Source organism: Magnolia sinica, chromosome 1, assembly GCF_029962835.1.
Source record: "Magnolia sinica isolate HGM2019 chromosome 1, MsV1, whole genome shotgun sequence".
Lineage (NCBI taxonomy): Eukaryota > Viridiplantae > Streptophyta > Magnoliopsida > Magnoliales > Magnoliaceae > Magnolia > Magnolia sinica.
Window position 1 is genome coordinate 116,173,765 of NC_080573.1, and position 18,465 is coordinate 116,192,229.

The following is an 18,465-nucleotide window of genomic DNA, read 5'->3' on the forward strand; positions in this document are numbered from 1 at the left end:
GGGTCAAATATTGCATATCAGACCCATTTATTGCATGGATTTACAAGCATGATACCGTTTAATAGCCTGATTTAATTGTATTTGTGATGCAGAGTATATTTACAAGCATGAACTGAAAAAGGGTGCTTAAACCATGGATTTGACGCTCTGATGACACCCAAGGCAAGGGACGGACTCCAGGGGACCAAGATCGATGGAATTACACACCAGGGATCCGAGGAAATCAAGCCATTCACGTTAAAGAGGCCCGAAATTGGTGAAAAATGCAAGATCACATAGTTCCCGCCATCTGATTGGCTCGAAACTCCATATATGGCCTGAAGACCTTAAATAAGCCGTACAAATCAAAAATCAGCCATTAGATCACCGTGGAAGTGGCCAAACGGATAGATCAGCCCCTTAAATCCTTAAGTGGGGCCCACCTGATATCTGGATACTCTCCATTTTTGGTCTCAACTGTTTAAATGAGCTGGCCAAATGGATAGACGAAGCGGATTTCTCACAAACATCTCTGAGGGACCCATACATGCAGTGCAAGTGCAAGGAACGCAAGTGCACGGGGCGTGCACCAAACATCCTCAAAGTCGGTCAGCGCACGCTGACCGACGTCTCCTTCTCCAAATCAAAAACGGACACAGCGTCCTTGCGCCGTCCGTCGGTTCCATGCAGTGGGGCCCATTCCTCATCAAAATTATCAATCTGGACCGTCCATTGTGTACAGAGGAGGGTTATTAACCTCACCTAAGTGGAATTTTTCTAGGAAGCAGCGTGTAGCGGATTTTGACCGTCGAAACTCAGGATGGACGGCGGAATACAATATCCAGTGGGCCATACAAGAACCTGCAAAAATCACTCGTCCCTGACTGGATTTTCACGAGGATTTCAATGAACGGTATAGATTTCTCATAAAACATCACTATGGGGCCTACCGATCACGTCAGCAGGTCTGCGTGAACCTTACGCGCATCCGGGAAATCCGGAGATTCGGGGGAGTTGTGGGCCACGATCATCAATCTTTTCGATGATCTGAACCGTCTAAATGATAAAGAGGGAAGATTCATCCACTTCCACGCTGGCAGAATTGATCAGAAAATGAACAGCGGGCCGCACGAAGTCTCTGATTACTGGCTGCGTAAGCTGACCCGTGCCTCTTCTGCCGATTCCTTGCTGTTAAAGGGCTCTTCTGCACGCACCGATTCCAGCCGGGACTCCCTTCCACCGGCCTTCCTGTTATTAAAGAAAGAGAAAGATGTGAATCGAAAGAAAAAGAAAAACGGGAGGAAGAAAAGGAGCGGCTGAACAGGTTTTTGTGGAGGCAGACACGTGAGGAGCTGTTTTGGGACGTGGCTGGAGGCAGCGTTTTGAGGAAAAAAAGGATTTTCAAAGAGGAAACAGGGAGCAAGGGCAGTTCGGCAGGGAGAAAAAAAAGGAAGATCTGGAGGCTGAACAGGAGAGAGAGAGAGAGAGAGAAAGGGAAGAGAAGTTGTTTCTTCTTATTCACTTAAATTTCTTGCTATGTTGCCTTTCTTCTTTCTCCTTTGTTTATTTGTTTATTTTAGCCTATTCATGTGTAGCTAAACCCCTTAGCTAGGGATAAGGGGTGAAGCTTGTGGCGTGATGGGGTGATCCTACGGCCTGGATGCATGTGATGAACTGATGTTGATTCTGGTGTGATTGAATGAAATGCTTTCAAGTTTTTTTTTATGATTTATTGTGACTTAAATTACAATATATTTGCGATGGCTTTGAGTATGTCCATTCCCTTATTGTGACTATGCGGTTGGGAAACTCTGTTGTCCACCATTGCCCCTTGGACATGGTTGGATGATGGAACTCTTCCTGACATTCATACATCACTCAGATTGGCTGTGAATTAAATTGATTTTGTTGTTTGCTTTGTCTCATGGGCATGGTTTTGTGATAGAATCCTTTCTAATTCATATACCTTTCATCTCTTGAAACCAGATCAAGTAAGTGCAGTTTAAATTTCATAATTTTTGATGCAGGCATAAGACCTCCCCCTGATCTCTACAAGTGGATCCTCTGAATCCCTAGTTTCCTTCTTCTGAATTCCCTAAAGTTTTAAATAATTATTCCACAATTATTCCTTAAAATTCTATTTGGTTAGATCACATCTTAGTCTAGTTTTAGTTCTACTTGGTTTCAGATAACGTACAAGTATCAGTCCCTGTGGATTCGACCTCGGTCTTACCGAGTTTATTACTACATCACAACCCTGCACTTGGGGTGTGAACAAGTTTTTGGCGCCGTTGCCGGGGACTGACGGTTACGATTCTCTGAAATTAATTGGTTTTAGGATTAGTCTAAGATTAGGATTTTACTAACCTCAGTTTGTTTATTTATTTTTATTTGAGTTCAAAACTAACCTGTTTTCCTGTTTTGTAGGATCCTGACATAAGCTCTTAAATTGGTAATCCCTTCCTAAATTCTCTACTTTTTCTGTTTTTAGAATTAGGGTTTAAATTTTAGAAATTTTCTAATTCTAGTATCCTCCCTTCTGTAGGAAATAGTTTATTTTTAGAAATTAGGTTATTTCTTTCCCTTTTTAGAAATTAACTTTCTATTTTTATTTTAGTAACTTTCTAATTCTAACTCTCTTAGAATCTAATTTGTTTCCTAATTTATTTTTAGAATTTTTGTTTAGAAACTAACATTCCTATTTTGTAGGCCTCTAAGATAGAAATTTCTAATTCGGTAAGCTCCTTCCCTACTTTCTATTTTTCAGTTCTCTTTTAATAATTTACTTTCTAGTTTAGATCTTCCCTAATTTACTTTAGAAATTTTCACTTTCTTTTAAGAATACCTTCTTTTAGAAATTAATTTACTATTATTTTTCTTTTAAAGGATCATTCTTCTCTTTTTAGAATCTAACTTATTTTTATTTTATTTTGCAGGTCCTTAACTTAGGAGCTTCAATTTGGTAATTCCTTTCCAACTCTCCCTCTCTTTCTTTTTAGATTTTCTTTGCCTTTCTTAGGATTAGGTTTTTAATTGAGGGCTGCGAGTGTTTTCATGCCCAAGTGGGCCCGTGACAACACTCGACGTCTCTTGACTGAAGGAGGATTGGTTGAGGGGTTGACTATCCATCGTAGGATTAGACACCGCTCGAAATCCCCTGAGTTAACTGAGGTTATGGCTGAAGACCAACCTCCTCTACTTCCACCCACGGTGGAGGATACCCAAGATGAAAATGAGGTGCAGCAGGCACCCCCGCCTCGTACTTTACGAGATTATCTACAACCGGCGGGAGTGAGTATGCCCTCATGCATGATTTTTCCTGAAAACACGGGACAAATGGACATCAAGCCAGGAGTTATCCAACTCCTTCCCAAATTCCATGGACTTGAATCAGAAAGTCCATATTTACATTTGAAAGAGTTCGATGAGATTATAGCTACATTATGTTTTCCTAATATATCTGAGGATACAATTAGGCTGAAACTCTTTCTTTTTTCCTTAAAAGAGAAAGCTAAGACATGGTTACATTCACTGCGTCCTAGATCCATTGGCACATGGAACGATATGCAGAGGGAATTCATAAAAAAATTCTTCCCACATTATAAAACGATTACCCTCAGAAAAGCGATCATGAACTTTGCCCAAAAGGAAGATGAAACATTCTTCCAATGTTGGGAAAGGTTCAAAGATTTAGTCAGTTCATGCCCACAACACGGATTTGAAACGTGGCGCATTACAAATTTTTTCTATGATGGATTGACATCTTCCATGCGCCAAATGGTCGAGACAATGTGTAATGGAGAGTTCATCAACAAAGATGTTGACGAGGTATGGGATTTCCTCGATAGTCTCGCTGAAAAAACACAATCATGGGACTATTACCCAATGACGAACACCACGTCTAGGCCGACTCAATTAAAGGAGAAAGGTGGATTATATCTCTTGAAAGAAGAGGATGATCTCAAGTGTAAAGTGACTACGCTCATAAGGAAAGTTGAGGCCATGGAAGGAAAGAAGGATAAGGTCAATGAAATTGTTTGCGGCATCTGTGATTGCAACATTCACACAACTGAAAACTGTCCTACAATACCCGCCTTTCGAGGAGTGTTGAATGAACAAGCCAATGCCGTAAACAACTATCAAAGACCTTTTACTGGACCTAACTCCAACACATACAATCCTGGCTGGAAAAATCATCCAAACTTTAGTTGGAGGAATGGACAAATGGCTACTCCTCCAGGTTTCTTCAATCAAAATCCAAATCAAGTGAAACCTCAAGAGGAACCGGTTCAAAATCCTATACAAGAGTTGGCTCAGGCAATGCGGGGAATCACAGATTTTATGCAAAAGGCAGATTCTCGTATGACGGTTATAGAAAAGGGGATGCTTCCTGCACAACCTCTCCCCAATCCTAAACCGTAGTACGAGAATAATGATCCCAGCTCTTCAAATCAGATGGGGCATGCTAAATCCATCACCACTCTTAGGAGTGGGAAAATCATTGATAAAACTCTTCCGATTAGGCCCGAAAAGCCTCAAGAACCAAAAGAGGACAACAATGATGGATCCAGTGATGCCCCACAAAAAGTAGAACCGGAACTTCTAGAGAAGCCAGTTGCTCCATTCCCCCAATGGTTGGTTTCACCAAAACCTCTCTCTAACTCTCAGGATATCCTAGAGGTGTTGAAACAGGTGAAAGTCAACATTCCTCTACTTGATGTCGTTAAACAGATACCTTCATATGCCAAATTCCTGAAAGACTTATGCACGACCAAAAGACGAAAAATTATTCAAAAGAAAATCTTCTTGACTGAGAAAGTGAGTGCCATCCTGAAGCAAGACGTGCCACAGAAATTCAAGGATCCCGGTAGCCCAACCATATCATGTGTAATCGGGAACCATCGAATTGATCACGCACTTCTTGACTTAGGAGCGAGCGTCAATCTGATTCCCTACTCGGTATACAAACAGTTAGGTTTGGGTGAATTAAAACCCACCCTAACCATACTAAACTTGCTGATCGCTCTGTTCGTGTACCAAGAGGGATAATTGAGGATGTGTTAGTCCAGGTCGATAGATTTTACTACCCTGTAGATTTTATCATCCTGGACACCGAACCCATCAATAACATGAGCACTCAGATTCCCGTCATTCTTGGTCGCCCATTCCTTGCCACGTCAAATGCAATTATCAATTGCAGGAATGGTATCATGACTATGTCTTTTGGAAATTTGACATTGGAGTCAAACATTTTTTTCAATAACGGCAGAAACTCAGAGGATGATGACGATTTCCACGACATTAACATGATTGACTCTTTCGTAGAAGATACGACATCTCTGACCTTATCCTCCGACCATCTAGAGACGTGCCTGGCCCACTCCCATGATTTTGATGATGACATGATTAGGGAGACGTGCGCCTTGCTTGATACTGCACCGGTACTTGAAGTTAACCGGTGGAGGCCACAATTTGAAGAATTACCACGAACCGATGTAGTGCCTCTACCGTCTAACCTCAAGCCGCCGAAGCTTGACCTAAAACCTTTGCCCTCTGATTTGAAATATGCCTATTTAGGTCAAGATGAGACATACCCGGTGGTGATCTCTGCCCACCTGAAGAAAGAACAGGAGAGTATGCTCATATCTACTCTCATTGAGCATAAAGGAGCCCTGGGATGGACGATAGCGGACCTCAAAGGAATCGATCCCTCGATTTGTACTCACCGCATATATCTTGAGGATAATGCAAAAACCGCTCGGCAACCACAACGTAGACTAAATCCAAACATGAAGGAAGTGGTTAAGGCCGAGGTTCTTAAACTATTGGATGTGGGTATTATATACCCTATATCTGATAGTCAATGGGTGAGTCCAACTCAAGTGGTCCCTAAGAAGTCCGGAATCACCATCGTAGCCAATGCTAATAATGAACTCGTGCCAACTAGAGTCACTACTAGTTGGAGAATGTGCATTGACTACAGGAAGTTGAATATTGTCACGAGGAAATACCACTTTCCTTTACCATTCATTGATCAGATCCTGGAAAGGTTAGCTGGTCATTCCTATTACAGTTTTCTTGACGGGTATTCGGGCTACAACCAGATAGAGATAGCCCTTGAAGACCAGGAAATGACTACATTTACATGTCCTTACGGCACCTTTGTCTATCGAAGGATGCCATTCGGACTATGTAATGCCCCTGCCACCTTTCAGCGATGTATGCTTAGTATCTTTTCTGATATGGTGGGGCAATATCTAGAGGTCTTCATGGACGACTTCTCTGTTTACGGTCCATCTTTCAGCAAGTGCTTGAAAAGTCTTAAATGTGTGCTGAAAAGATGTGAAGAAAAGAACTTGGTACTTAATTGGGAGAAGTGTCATTTAATGGTTCAAAAGGGAATTGTCCTTGGGCATATCATCTCGTCCAAAGGAATCGAGGTAGATAAGGCAAAAATGGATCTTATCTCTAACCTACCTCCACCCAAGAACATCAGAGACGTGCGATCCTTCTTAGGACACGCAGGATTTTACAGGCGATTCATAAAGGACTTTAGTCTTCTCTCTCGTCCTTTATGTAATCTTCTTCAAAAGGATGCTCCGTACGAGTGGACTGAGCAGTGCCAGGAAGCTTTCACCAAGCTTAAGGGCACGTTAACCACTACACCTATCATGCAGCCACCCGACTGGAGCCTTCCTTTTGAGCTTATGTGCGACGCTTCTGATTATGCTCTTGGAGCGGTCCTAGGCCAGAGAAAAGATAAGCGGCCCTACGTCATTCATTACGCAAGTAGAACTTTAAATTCTGCCCAGGTGAACTACTTGACTACGAAAAAGGAACTCTTAGCTGTAGTGTTCGCCTTGGACAAATTTAGGTCCTACTTGATCGGATCCAAGATCATTATCTACACAGATCATGCGGCACTTAAGTATCTTCTTTCGAAGAATGATTCTAAGCCCTGTTTGATACGATGGATCCTTCTACTCCAAGAATTTGATTTGGAAATTAAAGATAAAAAGGGAGTAGAAAATGTTGTGGCCGATCACCTTTCTCGCCTTAATACCTCCGATCCCCTTGAGACGACCCATATTAACAACATGTTCCCTGATGAACAACTGTTCCGAGTCTCCCATTCACCTTGGTTCGCTGATATTGCTAATTATCTTGCTACAGGTGCCATACCGACACAGTAGACTGCGCAAGATAAGAAGAAATTTTTCACCGAGGTGCGCAACTTTTTCTGGGATGATCCTTATTTATTTAAATATTGCCCAGACCAAATTCTAAGGAGATGTGTACCAGACGATGATCATCAGAGCGTCATCTCCTTCTGTCACTCAGAGGCCTGTGGTGGTCACTTTTCTGCTAAAAAGACCACGGCCAAGATCCTGCAATGTGGCTTTTACTGGCCCACTATGTTTAGGGACACTCATGAGTTTTGCAAAGCTTGTGAGCGTTGTCAGAAATTGGGAGCATTGTCCCGTCGAAATATGATGCCTTTGAATCCCATTCTTATCATTGAAGCATTTGATTGCTGGGGCATCGATTTCATGGGACCATTCCCCCAATCATTTGGAAATCTGTATATTTTGCTCGCCGTGGATTATGTCACTAAATGGGTCGAAGCGATACCGTGTCGAAAGAATGACCATCGCACGGTCATTAAATTTCTAAAAGAAAACATCCTTTCTTGATTCGGAACGCCTCGAGCCATCATTAGTGATGGGGGCTCACACTTTTGTAATAGACCATTCGAGAGCTTAATGAAGAAATACGGTATCTCTCATAAGGTGAGCACCCCATACCATCCACAAACAAGTGGACAAGCTGAGATTTCGAATAGGGAGATCAAACATATTTTGGAGAACGGTTAACCCAGATCGTAAGGATTGGTCAATCCGATTGACCGATGCCTTATGGGCATACCGCACTGCATTTAAAACCCCTATTGGAATGTCTCCCTTTAGACTTGTCTATGGGAAGGCTTGTCACTTGCCTGTGGAGCTGGAACATAAAGCTTACTGGGCGATCAAAAATCTTAATTTCAATCTTGACAACGCTGGCTCGCTACGCAAACTTCAATTGAATGAACTTGAGGAAATCCGGAATGATGCGTACGATAATTCGAGAATTTACAAAGACAAGATGAAAGCATTTCATGACCAACACATTTTGCGAAAATCATTCACACCTAGTCAGAAGGTCCTTTTGTACAATTCTCGATTACATCTCTTTCCGGGTAAGCTTCGATCTCGTTGGACCGGCCCTTACATTGTTGTCACTGTTTTTCCGTATGAGGCCGTTGAGATAAGAGATCCCGACAATGGCAAGGAGTTTAAAGTCAATGGACATCGATTGAAACCATTTGTCGAGAAATTTGATTCAGAGGACATATCCATGCCTCTGACTGATCCTGTTTACCAGGATTGATCTCCTAGTCTGATGGAGGTATAGGTAGGTTTCCTATTTTCTTAGGACTAGGGTAGTTGCTTCATTTGTCTGGCTGAAGACGATAAACTTAGCGCTCCTGGGAGGCAACCCAGTTCTTCATTTCATGTCATTTTTATCATTAGTCAGTTCAATGTTTGTGGGTAACATTACTGCAAACCCTCACGAGACTACAACTCGTCCACTAGGGGTAACCTAGGGGTTTAAAGGCTTGTTGCATACGCTAAATGTAATCGAGAGTACCTGCGAAAGTGGTGTAGGTAGGATTTCATTTTTGTTATTTTTATTTTACTTCTGTTGATTTCTCTCTTGTGCTGACTCGCTTTTACGTTAATATTTTTTGAGAAAGCCTCTTGATTCTCCATCCAGGTACTATCTTTCCATCACTCCTCTTATATTTTTGTTGTCCCATGTGCATTGCATGCTTATTTTTTTACATTGAGGACAATGTAGATTTTAGGTTGGGGGCGGGAGATTAGGTTTCCTAATCAGTGTTTTCTTAGTCTTGAGCAGAAAATTGTGAAAATTTTAAAATTTTTCTAGAATTTCATATGAATTCGAGCGATTTTGATGGCCATCTTGGACTTAGAATTACAAGATAAGTGATGTTGGAATTGATGATTCTTGGATTCAACTATTGTTAGATTTCACAGTTAAGTTAGAACTATTAATCCATGATTAGAAGTTTTAAACACTGATTGAATCCTAATTTTACATGTTACATCTCGCTTACACATTAAGGTTTCATTCGATATTGAAGGATTAACTTGGTAATCACTAAACATGAAAGGAACCAACCTGGAAAATTGAATAGATTGGGCGAACAGTCTTTACCATAGGTTTGCTCCCTATAGGTGATGATTCGATTCCCCATGGATGATATTTGAAAAAGAGTTGGGTGTACAGTCTTTACCTTAGGTTTTGCTCCCTATAGGTAAGGATTTGATCCCTCTTCTTGGTGTTACTTTTAATGAAAAAATAAAAAAAAAATTAAAAGAACAAAAAGATAATGTGTAAACCAAGTTGAGTTATCATGAATTCTCTTAGTTGTTACCAATGATATCCTTAAATATCGAGGTGAATCTTAATATTGACAAGTCGAGATTAGACTATACATTCATAGATCTCAATGGTTAGAATTTTTCTAATTAATGGAATAATACTTTGAACTTGATTATGAAGTTTACCGTACGCTGGAGTCTAGGAGAAAGTAATACCCAACATTCATGAATCTTAAAATTCTAGGATCTGGATTGTTTTTTAAAAATTAAAAAAAAAAATCACTTGAGTCTCTAAAAATTGTCATGTAATTCTCAACTTATTTTTCGCATATTTTGCTCGGGACTAGCAAAATGCTGGTTGGGGGTTGTGTTGAGGGTCAAATATTGCATATCAGACCCATTTATTGCATGGATTTACAAGCATGATACCGTTTAATAGCCTGATTTAATTGTATTTGTGATGCAGAGTATATTTACAAGCATGAACTGAAAAAGGGTGCTTAAACCATGGATTTGACGCTCTGATGACACCCAAGGCAAGGGACGGACTCCAGGGGACCAAGATCGATGGAATTACACACCAGGGATCCGAGGAAATCAAGTCATTCACGTTAAAGAGGCCCGAAATTGGTGAAAAATGCAAGATCACATAGTTCCTGCCATCTGATTGGCTCGAAACTCCATATATGGCCTGAAGACCTTAAATAAACCGTACAAATCAAAAATCAGCCATTAGATCACCGCGGAAGTGGCCAAACGGATAGATCGGCCCCTTAAATCCTTAAGTGGGGCCCACCCGATATCTGGATACTCTCCATTTTTGGTCTCAACTGTTTAAATGAGCTGGCCAAACGGATAGACGGAGCGAATTTCTCACAAACATCTCTGTGGGACCCATACATGCAGTGCAAGTGCAAGGAACGCAAGTGCACCGGGCGTGCACCAAACATCCTCAAAGTCGGTCAGCGCACGCTGATCGACGTCTCCTTCTCCAAATCAAAAACGGACACAGCGTCCTTGCGCCGTCCGTCGGTTCCGTGCAGTGGGGCCCATTCCTCATCAAAATTATCAATCTGGACCGTCCATTGTGTACAGAGGAGGGTTATTAACCTCACCTAGGTGGAATTTTTCTAGGAAGCAGCGTGTAGCGGATTTTGACCGTCGAAACTCAGGATGGACGGCGGAATACAATATCCAGTGGGCCACACAAGAACCTGCAAAAACCACTCGTCCCTGACTGGATTTTCACGAGGATTTCAATGGACGGTATGGATTTCTCATAAAACATCACTATGGGGCCTACCAATCACGTCAGCAGGTCTGCGTGAACCTTACGGGAGTCCGGAAAATCCGGAGATTCGGGGGAGTTGTGGGCCACGATCATCAATCTTTTCGATGATCTGAACCGTCTAAATGATAAAGAGGGAAGATTCATCTACTTCCACGCTGGCAGAATTTATCAGAAAATGAACAGCGGGCCGCACGAAGTCTCTGATTACTGGCTGCGTAAGCTGACCCGTGCCTCTTCTACCGATTCCTTGCTGTTAAAGGGCTCTTCTGCACGCACCGATTCCAGCCGAGACTCCCTTCCACCGGCCTTCCCGCTATTAAAGAAAGAAAAGAGAAAAATGGGAGGAAGAGAAGAAGGAGCGGCTGAACAAGTTTTTGTGGAGGCAGACACGTGAGGAGCTGTTTTGGGACGTGGCTGGAGGCAGCGTTTTGAGGAAAAAAAGAATTTTCAAAGAGGAAACAGGGAGCAAGGGCAGTTCGGCAGGGAGAAAAAAAAGGAAGATCTGGAGGCTGAACAGGAGAGAGAGAGAGAGAGAGAGAGAGAGAGAGAGAGAGAGAAAGGGAAGAGAAGTTGCTTCTTCTTATTCACTTAAATTTCTTGCTATGTTGCCTTTCTTCTTTCTCCTTTGTTTATTTGTTTATTTTAGCCTATTCATGTGTAGCTAAACCCCTTAGCTAGGGATAAGGGGTGAAGCTTGTGGCGTGATGGGGTGATCCTACGGCCTGGATGCATGTGATGAACTGACGTTGATTCTGGTGTGATTGAATGAAATGCTTTCAAGTTTTTTTTTATGATTTATTGTGACTTAAATTACAATATATTTGCAATGGCTTTGAGTATGTCCATTCCCTTATTGTGACTATGCGGTTGGGAAACTCTGTTGTCCACCATTGCCCCTTGGACATGGTTGGATGATGGAACTCTTCCTGACATTCATACATCACTCAGATTGGCTGTGAATTGAATTGATTTTGTTGTTTGCTTTGTCTCATGGGCATGGTTTTGTGATGGAATCCTTTATCATTCATATACCTTTCATCTCTTGAAACCAGATCAAGTAAGTGCAGTTTAAATTTCATAATTTTTGATGCAGGCATAAGACCTCCCCCTGATCTCTACAAGTGGATCCTCTGAATCCATAGTTTCCTTCTTCTGAATTCCCTAAAGTTTTAAATAATTATTCCACAATTATTCCTTAAAATTCTATTTGGTTAGATCACATCTTAGTCTAGTTCTAGTTCTACTTGGTTTCAGATAACGTACAGGTATCAGTCCCTGTGGATTCGACCTCGGTCTTACCGAGTTTATTACTACATCACAACCCTGCACTTGGGGTGTGAACAGTGATCTTATAATCTCTCATTCTGACCCTACGCTACTTCACTGCGATAATTAAGCTGCCATTCACATTATACGCAACCTGGTTTTCCATGAATGCACCAAACGCATAGGAATTGATTGCTACTTGGTGCGTAAGCATATTCGTGCTGGTCTTCTTACTCTCACTTATTCACCCACTTCCCAATAACAATCTGATCTCTTCACAAAACCTTTGGGTCACAAATTATTTGTCTTCTTCAGATCTAAGTTAGGCATTACAGATCTTTATGCTCCAACGTGAGGAGGAGTATTGAGAATTACGGAATAATTGCACAAATCAAGCTATTGACAATTATGGAAATAATTGCACAAATCAAGCCCCGTATCAAACATAGCCGTGTACAGCTCATAGTACATTTCATATGTAGCACCATTATGGAAAATAAAAAGTAGACAAGAATATTTTCTATTGCTCATAGTACATTCCATATGGAAATAATTGTGTAAATATAGCACTGTGATTGTTTTGTAAATATTCTTGTCTGCTTTTTATTTTCTATTGCTCATAGTACATTCCATATGGAAATAATTGTACAAATATAGCACCGTGATTGTTTTGTAAATACACACTATCAATAGAAAATAAAAAGTAGACAAGAATATTTTTCTCCTTCTATGTTTCTTATCAATAGGTCTACACTAGTCTAACATGGTTACTTATATGCTACATGTATAATATCTAAGAATTTTATAAGTAACTGCATATTATTATCATACTTCGTGACTCACTTGATGATTGGTTTAGCCTAAGAATCAACATAAAGATTTATTTGGATGAGCTCAATCTAATAACATAATTTATGTCAAGCCTTTGTATGTAATTTAAAATTTTGGAAGTGGTTTTTTACTCCAAACTTAATTTAGCGCGAGTACACACTTTCTTACCTGTACTATTCAAACAGAAATGATTTACTAATAAGTAACTTATATCCAAACAAACACAACTTACACATTAAAGTCACTTATAACTTAAAAATTTTTAGCATCCAAACGCCCGTCATCATATATCATCATTACATCTGGATCTATTGGTCTCTGTTCAAAATCCTCCCACAAGTCTAAATCCATTGTCTACTGATATATATTAATTGTCAGATAGTTGTGCTGATTGGATGCACCATTGCTGGTTGATTTACCAAATCTGCCTGAGCTTTACATCATATCCATGCAAAATCGACCCATCCCGTGCCATCTCCGGCCATTTATTTTCGTCTACCACCCCTACCAATTTGCCATTGTCCCTCCTATCGAAATATACGCAGTCACCAAAACAACCATCATCACCACCTCTTTTGCCGCTTGAGTCCTTTCTTCAACCGAATGTTGGTTTGAAAGAAGATGAAATTGGCATTAGAGCTTTTCTTTTCTTATGAATTTGGTGTTCATGTTGCCAACTCTACCCGACCCTACTGACTGTCATTTTCTCGATAGATCTTTTAATTATGTGCATCTTCATCAACAATGGTTCTTTACCGTGCCAGATTTCTGGCCATGAGCTTGTTTCTTCTCCTCAGCTAATTCTGATTAGATCTGATATCCGGTTGTGATTCGTACTAATGCGCACTTCAACTAGCAATTGTTAGCATTAATATGATATCTAATTGAGTTCATCTCATTTTAGTTAATAGTAATTATGTATCAAAGATCATATTTCTTTTTTGCAAGGATTAATAATAACCTTGATAGCTAACAACCATGATCTCTAATGCATCGTCACCATCATTGTTACCGTCATTTATGTCTCGTCCTAACTAATTAGGGTTGGATACAAAAACTATACAATAAATTCGAGCATTAGGTAGGCTCCACGTGCATTGCAAGTGCCACCCACTAGCTTTTAATAATATTTTTTTCTAATAATCCATACCTATCCATGATTTTCAAAAGCTAATATTATCTTATTGGTAAGACATTTACATAACCAATGAAATTATTTTGCTATGTTAATTCACACAACCATGCTCCTCAAGACCTTTTCAATTTGAATAATCCAACGGACAAGATCACCTCTTGAATTGACCATAGTCTAGAAATTGCACCACTAAAATGATTCGAAAACTCTTGTTTACTCATTTTGTTGTAGAATAGCAGGTAGATCCGATTTCTAATTAAGTAGAAAATTTTGTATTGATGTGCATGAGCAAAAAATGGACGGTACATATGGTTTGTACACCTACTTTTGGTGTTTATCTTATGGAGGTTCTACCAACATGGCTTTAAGACTCGGTGATTTTACTGATTCATCTAGTCTTGAGTTGCGTTGTGACTCGCCCGAGTCAGAGGCCTAAAGGCTTGTTCACTTAGCACGAGATGCTTGACAAAACTGGATAAATATAAAACCAACCCCAAATGCTTAGGACAAAAAAAAAAAAAAAAAAAAAAAAAAAAAAAGGACAAGACCATGAGGACCGCGACGACCTGGATGAGATCCTAGATCAATGAGGACCTGGTTTTGATGTTGGTTTTGTTCATGGGGAAATTCATGGTCATGTTTGGTTTGTTGGGAAATTCATTCTCTGGTTTTTATGTTTTCTTGGGAAAGTTGGAGTTGGCGTAGTATTTTGAAGAAAAATAGTAAATTTTGTTCAGTTGATGCAGTGGATTTTTTGAAAACTTTGTTCAGTTGATGCAGTGGACTTTTGGGTTTCCTTTTCTTGCAAGAAAAGCTGAAATTTTCTCAAGATGCAGCCTAACAAAACCTCTCTCTTCTTAGTTATCTAATCAAAGCACGCGGACCATGCTTCCTATTTTCTTTATGCAAAACCTTTCATTTTAGCGTATAAAATGATAGTCAGTCTACTTCTACTCGATTCAATAATCTTCCCACTCTACTCTTCTCTTCCTTCTTGGGTCTCTTGATTTTTCACAAGAAAAAGAGAAAATGTACAATCCTCCAGCCTACGAAGATATGTCTTACCGTGAGCACATCCGAAGACGGCACGAGGACAAGGGTTTTCTCTATGCATGGTCATTTCATTAGTCATCTCCAGACTCCTCTCTCTCTCTCTCTCTCTCTCTCTCTCTCTCTCTCTCTCTCTCTCTCTCTCTCTCTCTCCCCTTGTTTCTTCTTAGTATATGTTTGGACATGGCTAGCAAAACTCCATTTTAAATTCCATATTTTCTTTCTTTTTTTATAAGGAATTTTCAAGGCTAATTTAACATTTAAATCTTGTTTCTTCTTAGTATATGTTTGGACATGGCTAGCAAAACTCCATTTTAAATTCCATATTTTCTTTCTTTTTTTATAAGGAATTTTCAAGGCTAATTTAACATTTAAATCTTGTTTCTTCTTAGTATATGTTTGGACATGGCTAGCAAAACTCCATTTTAAATTCCATATTTTCTTTCTTTTTTTATAAGGAATTTTCAAGGCTAATTTAACATTTAAATCTTGTTTCTTCTTAGTATATGTTTGGACATGGCTAGCAAAACTCCATTTTAAATTCCATATTTTCTTTCTTTTTTAATAAGGAATTTTCATGGCTAATTTAACATTTAAAAATAACTCCATTTATTTTAGAAGATCATAAAAAAAAAGTCATTGTTTGTGCAATTCAAATTGAACTCTTTCTTCTTTTTTTTTCCCCCCTTTTTTGTCAAAAGAAACATAGGCGCACATAGCTGTACTCGTCTCCCATGGCATGTTTACTAAATGCCTAAAAATGAGTTCGTCTCATTTTAGTTTATCTGAATTATGTAATAGATATCGTGTTTCCTTTTCGTCGCCATTAAATATAAGGAGATGAACTCATTTTTAGCCATCTGCAAAACAAGCATTTAACACTTAGGATATTAAACCCAAATTTTTATTTTTTCAAAATTTTTGTCGTTTCAATTTATTTGAATGTATTTTCAACTGTTCTTCTAAAGATTGAGACCGAATTAAACAGAGGCATTTTCTCTTCACCAATTTTTTTCCATGCGGCAATTTGCTGACTATGGTTTGGAAAATATATCTTCCAAAATCCAGATGAATGGGAAAATAAATCACCTACAACCATATCTTTACATAGAGGACATATCATCCACAAGGAAAGGTGGGGCCCACAATGAAGGTCCCTGCCTTGGAGCTCAGGTTGGGCTACATCCAAGTCTCTATGAAACTCTCTGAGGAGTCTTGACTCGTTTCACACCCGCCAACTGATGCAAAATCAAAAGATGGCCATTTTAAAATGGGAAGCACTCACACGGCAACTAGTTGCAGATGAAATGCATGTGGAGCCCATCTGACTATGCGTGGGCCAATCCATCCAACAAGGTTGCCTCATTATCGGAATAAAATGGCCCAAAAATCATATTGATCCAATTATGATGTAGGCCATGACAGAAAAAGTGAAACAGCCAGCCAAAATTGTTGAAATTCACGTGATGCCCGCAATGATGGTTGGATCGGCATGATTTATGTGGAAGACCGTTTACATTATAGAGCAACCATGTTGGTTGATGAGCCTGTTGGATGCCATACGGTGGGTCCCACATTAGAACTGTTCCTAGGTAGGTGAGAACTTTTGAAAATGGGAAGCTTCCTATTCTCCAACCGTATAAACATACGGTGGGAGACATGCGCGCGTCTATATTCTTGGTCAACTCAATTTTTCCTCTGAAAATAATTTGAAAGGCTCGGCCCTGACCGTGGGGCCCACCTTGATGTATGTATAGTATATCCATGCCATCCATCCTTTTTTTCCAGCTCATTTTAGGGCATGATTCCAAAAATGAAGCAGATCCAAATATCAGCTGGACCACACAACATGAAACTGTTTTTCCCTTCATCGAGGTCTTTTTGACCTTATCAACCGGTTGGATGGAAAATAAACATTACGGTGGGCCCTAGGAAGTTTTTAACGGTGGGCGGTCAAATGCTACTGTTTCCTATGGTGTGGTCCACCTTAGATTTTTATCTTATTCATTTTTGGGCTCATGCCATGAAATGAACTGATCGATGGACGGTGTGGATATAGAATAAATTCATAAAGGATACACCATGGACTAAAAATAGTGTTGGCCCACTGATCAGTCAAGTCAAACTTGCAGGAAAAAATGGTTGGTTAGAAACAAGAGTCCAATAATTCAAATCCAATGTACGTTTGGCTCACTTGATGAGTGTACTTCCCTGATTTAATGGACCACCTGATGAATGGCCCAGATCTCTAACATGTTTGTGGTTTAGCTTATCCACAGGACTACAGCCAATCTCTTGTAAGAGTCTCCTTCTCTCTGATTTTGATGATACTTCATATATCTTTTGCAGCCTGTTTGCATTGTGTTGCTGCTTTTGCTGTTACGAGACCTGCGAATGCTGCCTAGACATGCTCTGTTGTTGCACTTGCTGTCCTTAGAGATGGTGGAGTCCTTGGGTTTGGTTCTTTCTCCATGGTCTCATGGAGAACCATGCATGGTCTCTTTTTTTTTTGTCAGTTTTTGAAAATTACTTAAGTTATTTTCATGGATCAAAATATGTCATTCTTGTTACTAATGGGTGAGGTATTTGTGATTTGGGACACAAATAAATTCATGTTTTTTTGTGCGTTTATCATAGTGTTTGATTTTATTTTTTTTTCTTTTTCTTTTGTGATGCAATGGATATTCCGCCACATGACTACTAATAGAAATACTTCAGTAATGTGTTTGATCTGTTAATGATACTTTCGGCCTTCGTTGATGGCATATTAACTGCCCCTCGGCTTTGAAAATGTTGAGTATAGATTAAAAGAGAGATGCTTTTGCATTGAAATTAGAGGGAATGTAATATTTGAGTCGATCCAATAAATTGGATCTCAGGGAACCGTTTGTATTTATGGACTGAATTACAGCAACCTTCAGGTAAACTAGAGTTCTCACGAGGGATGGATGTGATGAGGTCGATCACCATCTTCCTCAAGGGATAATTACTCCAAATTCACATAACTTTTATGGACTCCTCACCTAGATTTCTTGAATCCATGAGGGAAAATAGGAAAATAGAAATAAACTTTAATAAATTCAAAAATAAATTGATTGATGATACAAACGAATTTGCAATCCTTTGAATAATGATATCAAACCTAGGAATAAGTTGAATTTGCAATCCTTTAAATAATGATATCAAACCTAAAAAGAAGTTTCATAATCAAACTCCAACTTAAACTCCATAAAAATGTGACTTATTATAAATAGCAAGTATACAATTTCACCTAACAATTTGGCCTAACTACCTTATTCTCCTAATTTTTGTAAGCGCTTTTCATGTTGGGCACGACTCCTAAAGCTTAAAGGATAAGAGTTATGATTGAACTAAAACTCACTATAAATAGTAAAAATGAAATTAAAATGGACTTTTGACCGTCATCTAATGGAATCTCGTAAATCCTGTGTGGGCAACCTGGC

At 39.6% G+C, this 18,465-nt stretch overlaps 1 long non-coding RNA gene and 1 other non-coding gene across 2 annotated transcripts; one reads left to right on the forward strand and one right to left on the reverse strand.

The window, feature by feature from the left end:
- Positions 1-3,591: 3,591 nt before the first annotated feature.
- On the reverse strand, positions 3,592-3,698 carry LOC131223809 (small nucleolar RNA R71). Its single transcript, XR_009160712.1, has one exon. It is a non-coding gene; the product is annotated as a small nucleolar RNA R71 (small nucleolar RNA).
- Positions 3,699-14,811: 11,113 nt separating this feature from the next.
- Positions 14,812-17,739, forward strand: LOC131257609 (uncharacterized). The gene is made up of 2 exons (XR_009177519.1): positions 14,812-15,066; positions 17,351-17,739. It is a non-coding gene; the product is annotated as an uncharacterized LOC131257609 (long non-coding RNA).
- Positions 17,740-18,465: the final 726 nt, after the last annotated feature.